The following is a 12,173-nucleotide window of genomic DNA, read 5'->3' as shown; positions in this document are numbered from 1 at the left end:
CAAATTCCTTAAAAAGGAACAGTCTTCTTTTTAATGGTAAAAAACCTTTGATGCTTAAAGAATCCATATTATAAACCTAATGGAATGTTGAGAATGAAGTGCTGCTTTCCTACTGGGTTCTGTGTTGGGTTTTGTCTTCCAAGTGCTGCCAAGTCCTGTGCTGAATTACACCCTGTGCCAGCCTTCGACTTCATTTTTCAGCACAGAAGTTTCAACACTTTTAATTTTCATGCATTTATTTATTTTTGCTGTAAATGTATGCTCACAATTTATATTAGAAATATAGACCTTTGGGTCATTCAGTTCCTGGCAGTTAATGACCAACTGGGTTAATGACCCACAAGTACTCTTGGCCAGGAAATGCTGACCCTGGCGTTTATAGGGGGGGAGGGATAGCTCAGTGGTTTGAGCATTGGCCTGCTAAACCCAGGGTTGTGAGTTCAATCCTTGAGGGGGCCACTTAGGGATCTGGGGCAAAATCAGTACTTGGTCCTGCTAGTGAAGGCAGGGGGCTGGACTTGATGACCTTTCAAGGTCCCTTCCAGTTCTAGGAGATGGGATATCTCCATTAATTAATTTATTTATTTATTTAATTTATAAAAATTTATTACTGCTTAAAGTGCACTTCTACCATGAAAAACGACCATATAAACATGACCTGTGACATATCTGTTTTTGTTGGTGACCCCCCGCCAAAATGATCTTTATTGCTTAGCAGGCCTGCAGAGCCAACACATCTATAACTCAATGGAGTCTTTCCCACCTTGTGCATCATCCATATAAATACTCACTAAGCACCTCTCAATCACACCTATGTAGATCAATTGAAGGCAACACTGATGGCATAGTCTGAAATCATTGGTGTTGCCCAGGAATAAGTGATGCCTAATTTGATCTGCAGAAACTTTATTAGTGGGGATAATACCTGAGAAACAAAGAAAGAAAACAGCTTGACATGCCAATAACTTCACTAACTTTAGGTTGAGTTTGCAGACTAAAAAAACATCTTTTTACTTGTAAACTGATCACGTTTAATATAGAAATGAGTGACTTTCTGACAATTGACATGCAGCCCCACAATGTCGTTTTTACAAGACTCTTTTTCCAGCTAAAGACTCTCCCGGCCACTAAGTCCATAACTCCAGTCAACAACCTTCTCCTGTTCCCTTTGACATTTGTCCACAACAAGAGATCTGACTAAATCTTTGGTACTTGTTTGTGAATGCTCAGCCTCACTGTGACGTTATGCAGTCTATATGGTTTTATAAAAACTTGATAATAAGTCAATATAATGTAACTGAGATGGTTTTAGAGAAAATATGGTAATAAGTGAATGTAAGTAACTGGGATATGCCTCATGCAAAAGGTCTCTTGTAAGGTATCATTACAAAGCTTATAATCTACTGAGTGTGATCATCTGATTTGTATAAATGTACCACTCTTGTATCTAAAACTAGAAATATAAAATGTAACTCTGAGGGCCTATTGTAATTGTGTAAAGTGTGGACCATTAATGATGGTTTGGAATCTTGATGACTCCCATTGTCTGCAGATGGCTGTATTTACCTGTGAGTCTTCCTGTATATGTGTGTGCTGGCAAGCGAGTAATGAAGTCTTGCAGTGACATGTGATCATGTCACCTGAACTGGAATCCATCTTTAACCTGGTGCTTTTCCAGTGAGGGGGGGTGGAAACCCAGAGAGACAAAGAGTTCCCGCCTTATGCAAAAGATATACAAAGGGGGGAAGAGAACAGAGAGGGAGAGAAGCCATCATGAAGAATCCCCTAGCTATCACCTGAGCTGCAACAAGAGCTGCACCAGGGGAAAGAATTGTGCCCAGGCCTGGAAGGTGTCCAGTCTGAGAAAAACTTACTGAAGCATCTCTGAGGGTGAGATTATCTGTATTCAGTTTGATTAGGCATAGATTTGCGCATTTTATTTTATTTTGCTTGTGACTTACTTTGTTCTGTCTGTTACTACTTTGAACCACTTAAATCCTACTGTCTGTATTTAATAAAATCACTTTCTATTTAGTAATTTACTCAGAGTATGTATTAATACCTGGGGGAGCAAACAGCTGTGCATATCTCTCTATCAGTGTTATAGAGGGCGAACAATTTATGAGTTTGCCCTGCATAAGCTTTATGCAGGGTAAAACGGATTTATCTGGGTTTAGACCCCATTGGGAGTTGGGCATCTGAGTGCTAAAGACAAGCATGCTACTGCGAGCTGTTTTCAGGTAAACTTGCAGCTTTGGGACAAGTGATTCAGACCCTGGGTCTGTGTCTGGAGCCAGACGGGAGTGTCTGGCTCAGCAAGACAGGGTGCTGGAGTCCTGAGCTGGCAGGGAAAACAGAAGCAGGGGTAGTCTTTGCACATCGGGTGGCAGCTCCCAAGGGGGTTTCTGTGATCCAACCCGTCACAAACCTTCTCCTGTTCCCTTTGACATTTGTCCACAACAAGAGATCTGACTAAATCTTTGGTACTTGTTTGTGAATGCTCAGCCTCGCATTCTGGAAATAGGCCAAAAGGTCAGTGAACATAGCTAGAGATGCCCAGAAAAGGGCAGTCTTTATTCCTACTGTCTTCAGAAGGAAAAGACTCAAACCTAATGGAACCACCTTACATTCTTTGTATGGTAGACAAAATCAGACATGCTCACAGGATTTTGAGCTAACCATGTTCCTTTTCTTGCATACCACAACCCATGTTACCAAGCTGCTTGGGCCATTACAGTGGCAGTACATATTGGCTACTGCATTTCTGAGCACTATCTGCGTACCCACATGCTGATGCCTCTGTGCTGACTTTACCCTCCTTACAAATTTTCCTTTCCTTACTATGTAAAATGTATCATCATGGGCTGTATTTAGCCCTAAGTCATCATCATTTATATTGGGATAGTTCTGGTTTTACTTCAACTAAAGCGACTATAGGAATTTAATGTCTTTCTTTATTCAGTGACACAGAGGTCACTGCTGTGAGATTTATTTGATTTCACAGTTTGGCTAATTAATTTGCTCATTCTGAGCATTCACCATCAGCATTGCTTTTGGAACAGTACTACCAAAGCAATAGATTAATTTACATGGTACACTGCATCTGGAATAATTATTACCCCACAGAATTGTTATTGCTCAAAATCTGAAGGGAGAGGTAAACTCCGCACTGTGATAAAAGAGTTTCTGTTGTGGTTTTATCAACTGAAAACAGCTACACAGACTAAATTATATATATAAAAAAAGAAGCCTCTTGAAAATGTTAAGAAGCAAATATTCCAAATGCCCACAGTGCTATTTTCCCACCCAGTTAGTTTATTAGCTATCATTCATTTCAAGTTTTAGCAAACTAAAAAGCAAAAACCCTCATTATTAAGCCACTTCACTGATCAGTGCAAATAAACACTGTAGACATTTCTTCAGACTAACTAGTCATGAACTCCCAGTTCTGTATACCTCCATTGTAAAGATTTGTTTAAAAACTGGTGGGAGAACACTAAAAAGGAGTAAGGGGTTGGTGACACTGGATTTATAATATCTAGGAAGATCAAATGAACTAAATAGTATGAATTTTGCCCATGAAAGACTATGTGGGGATGTGAAAGCCATTTATATCACTTGAAGGACATAAACACAAAAGGGTGAAAGGAATTAATTAGAATTTGCCAGCACTGTAAAACTAGGATTAATGACATGAAAATAAGTAAAGGCAAAATGAGTGTAAGCATCATGAATATAATGGCCTGATGAGTCCTATTGGCTTTGGGAATGCATTAGTTTTCCAGTGGAAGGTTTGGAAGCCATATTTCCTTGAATCAATTACAGCAAGATTTGACAAGGGAATGGTGGATATATGGAAGGGAACAATTTTACGTTGGCGGGAAGGGATGAACTAAATTCTCAGATTCCACGTATTGGGGTCCTTTTAATTTGCTATCTGGAACACTCTTTTGACTTGCCTATTAACTCGTTAAATGAAGGCCAGTGAAGTGTCTGGACCAGGGGTTCCCAAACTCTGGTATGTGTACAAGAGCTTCATGTTCCATCAGTTCACCTCACAACAATTTTAAAGAAGGTGTTATGTGAACCAATAAAGTTTGGGAAACTGCTGGATTAGATTATTTTTCTTAGCTTCCTCTTTTGAGATGTGATTCTCTCCTCACTTTCTTGTTTCTGAGCAGCTACCACTCAGCTAATTAGAGGATGATAGAAAAGGCTTGATGGGTCATATGGACCATCTGCCTGTCAGTGCTCCTTCTGATTTACATTCCATTCTTATGTTATATTTCCTATCAAATGAGAATAACTGTGACTATTTTTTCCTAATTGGAGCGCCAGAACAATTCCATCACCTCTGTCCCACTCACCTTCAGTTTTACAATGACTATCAGTATGGTATGTGTGGCAACCATGAAAACTGGTTCAACGTGAGTCCTGAGATTTTGGAGTTAGTGTCACAGTGCCTCCATGGGTCGCAAATGAGAATACCAAATTCAGGACAAGCTGCTGGGAAAAAGGCAGACACACCTCAAAACTAGTGATTATTCTTCCATGAGATATACCAAACCAGCAACAAAAGTAAACTTCTGTCTCACCACAGTGGCTAACAAGAAGTCAGAAATGCAGCCTCTTTAGGTATTCCAGTCCTGGATTCAACACCCAGAAACTAGACTTAATGATGAGTGGTTATTTAAAACCAATTATATCAAACAAAAGAGTTCTTCTGATCCCAAAGGACCAGCCACATACCCAGGTCAATATAAAACTCAGATCTTCCCCAATAATCATGATGTTGCCAATCCTTTAGTATCTAATATCTAGAGATTTATTTACAAAGAAAGAAAGAAAGGTGAGAGTTAAAATTGGTTAAAGGAATCAAATACATACAATAATTGCAAAGTTCTTGGATCAGGCTTGTAGCAGTGATGGAACAAACAGCTGGCTTGTTAAGTCTTTGGTTCCTTCCAAATCATTTGGAAGGTCCTCAGTCCATTGGTTAGAATGCTCTCGTTAGTGTAAGTTCATAGTCCAGAGGTTTGAGCAAGAAAAAGGAAAAATGGGAATGTTTCCAGGGCCTTTTATAGATTTTGCCAAGTGAAGAGAAACCCATTGTTCTAGTTTTTGGAAAATTACAGGTAACAAGATGGTGTTTGGAGTCATATGGGTAAGTCACATGTCCATGCAGGCTTTGCTTAGTCATAGCAGAGGCCATTACCCATACTCTAGTTAGAATGTTCTCAGGAAAGTCCATTAAGTGTAGATAGGCTTCTTCCATGGTCCATTGTGTGTTAAGTATTCTTTGATGGGCCATTTAACATGAATAGTCCCTTCATGATATGCAGGCTAAATACCTTCTGGTGTTACCATATGAACAAACATTTTAAATACAGGTACATAGTATTCATAACTTCAGATAAAAAAATGATACATGCATACAAATAGCATAATCACATTAAGCAAATCATAACCTTTCCATAGACACCTTACTTGATATACTTTGTACAAGATTTGTTGCAATTATATAACAGTGATAGAAACAATGATCTACATGATCATATTTTAATCAAATAGTGTCACAGTTAGTCACTCTAATAGTCTGAGACATCCTCAAAAAGGGTACGTCTATACTTACCTCCGGGTTCGGCGGTAAGCAATCGATCTTCTGGGCTCGATTTATCGCGTCTTGTCTAGATGCGATAAATCGATCCCGGAAGTGCTCGCCGTCGATGCCGGTACTTCTGCTCCGCAAGAGGAGTACGCAGAGTCAATGGGGGAGCCCGCCTGCCACATGTGGACCCGCAGTAAGTACCTCGTAGTTCGAAATAAGGTACTTTGACTTCAGCTATGTTATTCACATAGCTGAAGTTGCGTATCTTAGTTCGAACTGGGGGGTTAGTGTGGACCAGCCCAAAGCCTCAGGCCAAACTCCTGAGGCCAGGCAGATGTGACTAATACAAGAAAAGAGAGAGATGAAGTCAAGGTGAAAGTTTCTTGAGTTTTCTGACGATGATGGGAGTATCAGACAAAAGGGGTAATGTGAAAAGAAAGGCCCCAATGACTGAGCTTTTCTAATTAGCCTGGAGAGGGAAGATGGAAGAGGGGGTTGTATAGCTGTAATTTACTCAAGTGAGTTAAGAACATGTTCCACCACTGACTCTTAACGGGTAATTGACAAGTCAGATAACATACAATTTGAAGCCAATTTTAAACTGCACAGGCAGAATGCTGCACACCTACCTCTAGTTATGATTTTTGTAGGCAACAAAATAACCACTGCACTCTTCTAAGCACATACTGTACTCGCCTTTCCTCTGACTCTTAACTTTTTCATCCAAAACCACGGAAAGGATATTTATAGATAGGAAAGATAAAAAAAAAGTCAAATGGAAAATTCTGTTCAGAGTAGTTTGACATTTGTTGGTCAAGTTCACACTCTTAAACTTATGTGCTAACACTGAGATTTTGAAAGATGCCTAAAAGATTAAAACACCTGATCTATATTGCTTTCCACATCCCCTAGGTTGGCTTTAATAAACTTTCCAAAATGTTAACATTTCTAGGATATGTTCAAACTACTAACAATAATCTATTCTGGGCCTTTAGGAACTGTGAGGACATAGTCTTCTAAGCCAATCTTATTAAGTACAATTTTACTGCAATGTGGCAGAATTTGAAGGGAACCAATTAACTAGTATCCCCATGAAAGAAAAATGGACAGGATTGTGACAGCATGCAGCATTCCGGGAGCAAAAAATAGAAAGTAACAAGACACACATTTCTCTAGTTCAGTGTCCCTTATCTGGTGAGATGTAAATAATACTGTAGCTATTCAGTATCTGTTGGATGTCTTTAAGGGATTACACTAGGTATTGATATTCTCCCGTGAGTTCCATGATAAAAGGCTGTTGCTGCGCTGACCATCTGTAGTTCAAACAAGTGACAAGGGTGACAAGAACCTTTGACAAAACAGGTTAAGAAAAATATCTGGACTCATTTGTACTTTTCCCCTCACATCCCCTTTGGCAAAACCTCAGTGATAATATAACCTGCAGGTCAAATAATCATATGTGCTGTAAGGGAGGATATAAATTCTGAGCATAACTCTCTGAGGAAAAGGGTTTACATGATAGTATCAGTTTATTTAATACACAGAACTTGCTGTAATATCAGCAGCTATTTCCTGATCTTTGAGGTTCACACATATGTATCTTAGGTCTGAGGAAACTAATTTGCAAGGGGCACTATAATTTGTCTAATATTCTGGTGGTTTGGGTTTGCATAATACCTTATGTCCCTGCACTTTACTCCATTTTATTACTATAAACTCCATTTTGCTATTATAATCTAATGCAGACATAGGAAAAGCAACCAACCACTGTATATTCAAAAAGGGTGCACAGTCTTCACCCCATGTAAAGTGATTTGGCCATCTGTGCATGAAATATTTAATACAAGGGCAAAGTATTATTACTTCACTTTATTAAAATGTATGATCATTTCTCAGTGGCTGTAGTATTGTGTATGTGCTGTACAATGTCTACGAATAGGCAAAATGCACCTGCTCTGTATATAATATGCGCTCATCTTTTCACTCTTTAGAAGAACTTCTTCACTTTTGTTTCCAAAGTGCTGAAGTTTTAAACACAATTAGATCAATTCAGCTCTCAGTTGCATCAGCGTAAATTCAGAGCAACTCCACTGATAGTAATGGTCTCAAACCTGTTCTAGCTAAAGTGATATTATGGGAGCAGGATAAGGCCCAGTTGTTTTATTCTTGATTTACTATGTTGAACTAGGAGCAGAATGAGTTTGATGAGTTGAAAGTACTAAGAGTTATATCCTGTCCTTGTTCCACATACAGGGAAATGACAGGTGTTAGCTGGAAGCATTAAAAGTGTATATATCATGTGAATCTTTTTTCCCCAGCAGCTTTAAGAAAGCTTAACTATGTGAGTAAAATGGGCTTGTAGTAAACTTCTATTCTCTGTATTAATTCAGTGCCCACGAAGTGCCATCCCATCCATTTTACTTTGAATCATCCATTAGACTTAATACAGATTCTGAAAGCTTGTCATATTTTTCATGGTTCTTTGCTTCTAAGCAGTGTATTAACAATAGACATTTAAAAAAATCCCTGAATGTTAGATATAAATACAATATTCCAGTTGTATGAACCTGATTGAAAGTGCATTATCTGGCAATGGTATATGGAGCTATTTACTCTTCTCTCACTGGTTCAGTTCCAGAACAGATCAGTATTGACCCAGATTTATGACCATTGAACAGATGCTTAATGGGCTATGAGGAATGAATTGTGATATCAATCCAGTTCCTAGTAGATAGTTGCCACCATCACAAAATGAAACCTTAGCTATTATTTATACAGGACTTTGAAAAGATAAGGTCAGATCCCGGGCTGCTGCTTTGGGCAGCATTGCTGATGTAGAACTGCCGAAAGCAGTTGAGAGAGGATTACCATAGTGTGGGAGGATACTCTGGTGGCTTAGACCTAATGGTAGTAGCACCGATGTTACTCCTTCCCAACTTTTGGCACGGGGGCATGGATAACATTTACCTGTGACCTGGTGTTCGCTGGCTGTCATCATACCCTCATGAGCAGCATAAATTGGTTGCATCTGGTCCACCCAGATTAAAACACATTTGCACCCACCTCTGATGATTAGGCCATAAACATATTATACAACTGCTAAATATTTATTATTGTTGTTGTTCTTGACCATCTCGGGAGAGGTCAAGGTATGAATGGACATGAAGACTAACTTGCATTTTTACACTTCTTAAAGTGTTCCTCCTGGCTAGAAAAGGAACACATTTGGGTACAGGCAGGGTGATAAAGCCTGCAATGTCATTGCCCATGGAAAACTAGTTCTATGCACAATGGGTCTGACCTGAGAAGTGTTGACTATCTGGAACTACTGGTAAACAGGAGAGACCCATAGCTAGTGTCACTCAAGATTAAGCCAAAAAAGAAGACTGCACTCTCCAGTGATGTCAATCTAGAACCTTACACCAGCAGCAAATTCACATGTAAAACATCTGTATCTGGTATACATATCTAAACTAGGAATAAATGGAATAGGATGCATTATTAATTTGGCATTTTTGTTCTTGGTCAGATGCTTCACATATTTACCAATAATTTATCTATCAGTGCATGGTGCATAGGTATGTGTGACATTATAAAAGACGTATTTGTTGCTCTCTCTCCTCCCTTTGTTTTATGCCTGTTCTGCTGTTTATCCAATTTTTTTTTTTTTGCTGCACATGCAAATGAAAGAATAACTCCTCAATAGAAGTATGCTATAGTTAATTTGATTGCTTGATATACTTGTCATGAATACATATAGGAAAGGTATTTACAATATATTCCAAGCATCATATCCATAGATTAATAGATTTATACAGTTTAAGTCCAGATCATCTAGTCTGACTTCCTGTATATCACAGGTCCTTACATTTTCTCAGTTTCCCCTGTACTGAGTCCAATAACTTGTGTCTGTGTTTGGCTGAAACATATATTCCAGAAAGGCATCCAGTCTTGATATAAAGACATCATAAGATGGAGAATCCACCACTTCCCTTGGTATTTTTTTCAAATGGTTAATCACCCTCACGGTTAAAAAATTGTGCCTTATTTCTTATTCAAATTTGTCTGGCTTTTGCTTCCAACCACTGGTTCTTGTTATGCCTGCCTCTGCTAGATTAAAGAACCCTTTCGTACCCAATATTTTCTCCCCATGAAGGTATTTATCCACTGTAATCAAGTAATCTCTCAATTTTATTAAAACAAACAAACACAACTACACAAATTGAGCACTCTAAATCTCTAATTGTAAGACATTTCCTCTATCCCTAAAATCATTTTTTGTAGCTCTTTTCTGCACCTTCTCCAAGTTTTCAACATCCTTTTAAAAATGGACACCAGCTCTTTATGTAGTATTCCAGTCCAATGTCATATACAGAGATAAAATCACTTCCTTAACCCTTCTCATCACTTTCCTATTTATACATCCAGGGATCACATTAACCCCTTTTACTACAGCACTGCACTGGGAGCTCATGTTGCATTTCCCATCCACTATGACCCCTAGATCTTTTTTCAGAGTTATTGCTTTCCAGCTTACAATATCCCATTCTGTAGGTATGGCCTCCATTCCTTTTTCCTAAATGTATAACTTTGCATTTGGCTATACTAGAACTATAGGTTCAATTTACCAAGCAATCTCAATCTCTGCGTAGGATTGCCGCATCTTCATCATTTTTACCATTCCACCAATGTCTGTGGCACCTCCAAATTTTATTAGGAATGATTTTATCTTCAATTCCAGATCATTAATAAAATGTTGAACAGTGTTGAGCCTGGTACTGATCCCTTCATAACCCCTCTAGAAACACCCTTATCTGATGATGACTCTCCGTTGATGACTATTTTTGAGATTTGTTATTTAGCCAATTCTTAATTGCTAATTGCTTAATTCTTTGACATGTGCTTTATTGATATTGTATAGTGCTATTTTCTCATGAGAATGTCATATGGTACTGAGTCAAATGCCTTATAAAAGTCTATGTATATTACATCTACCTAATTATCTTTATGAAACAAATTTTTGATCTCAAAGAATAACATATTTGTTTGATATTATTATAATACCTGTTTTTCCTAATAACTGTGCTTTAATTTTTTATTAATTGAATTCTGTATAAGCTTTCCATTATTTTTCCTGGGACTTATGACAGGCCTACAGTTACCCAGGACATCACGCACTCAAATCTAGTGTGCGCTAAACACTGCACCATATGTATATGCTCAGTCTACTCAAAGTAAGGAAGGGTCTGAATCGAGTGCCTAATTAAAATGAAGTGTAACATGTTACATGTAACAATGTATACATTCTGCAGTGCATTTGCCATGTTGCTCATTGCTTTGATTTCAATACCTACAATTTAAATACAGTTCACTGGAACTGCCACTTAAAATGAAGTGTAACATGTTCTTTCTTTTATTTATATCCAGTGTCTTAACCATCTGCTATATGGAGCTTCATCAGTTCACACATCGCACCACTGTATGCACTGAGACTCTAATTGAATAAGTGTGTTAGACAATAAACAGGATGTCTATTAGTAATAGACACAACCCAAGAAATTCTCTTCTGATAAACAGACTGCATTTTCAATTAAAGCATTATTATATTTTACACTCCACTTTTATAAAGAAACTAAAAAATATATTGATAGTAATAGCATGAACTTTGTTAAAAAACGTCCTTACTGGGCTAAGACTCAGGTGGATCTCAGTTGTGTTCCAGGAGGACACAAGGATCTACTTGAAGGATCAGGGCCTTATAATACACACATACCATAAACTCCTACTTTATGAAGTGTTGTCTGGGCCTTAGCCACAAAATTCCTTTTGGGCTGTTGTATGGTGTGCCTGGATAAATTCAAAGTAACTCTGGAAATGTATAGTATTGGTATAGGAGGCATACTATAGAGGTGCATTGCACCTGTTTAGAAGCCCATACTTCTTTTACTTCCATTGTTCAAGAACTGATTGAGGAAGCAAATCTGAGTATCAGTGCCTCTAAACCATCTGATTCGCACCATAATATGACAGAGACCAAATACTTATCTCTGAGCCAGCAAACTTCATGTGCAAAATACAGGAGCAAATCAGTGGTTTTACTTTGCACCTTTAAAAAGGGGAGAAAATGTGAAAATTTACACTTATGTAGGCCATGTATCATATATGAATTCCTGGCTTGATGCAAGTCAGTGCAGCATGATGTAAATAGATGAAGTTCTGTGAAATGGATGCTTCATGATGCAGCAGAATAGGAGGCCATATTGCACTTTGTTTTAAGTGATATTTGCAATGTAATATACTTGCATATCGGGCCCAAATTAAGAGTCAATGTAGCCCACTGTAAAATATGGCTGTTACTCTGAAACATAAATGAAAACTTCTACACAGACACTACTATTTAACATGTTATTTGGCAGCGCCAGTGTGTACCTACATTTCACAAAAATTGAGCAAATCGCATACAGTATATCATATATCTGATGCTGAGAATATTCATACAAATCTGGGCTATGACACTGCATTCCGAGTGTAAGTGTAATTTGCCATACCTATATCAGCTACAGGG

The sequence above is a fragment of the Malaclemys terrapin genome, chromosome 7 (assembly GCF_027887155.1).
Source record: "Malaclemys terrapin pileata isolate rMalTer1 chromosome 7, rMalTer1.hap1, whole genome shotgun sequence".
Classification (NCBI taxonomy): domain Eukaryota; kingdom Metazoa; phylum Chordata; order Testudines; family Emydidae; genus Malaclemys; species Malaclemys terrapin.
Note: the sequence above shows the minus strand (reverse complement) of the source record.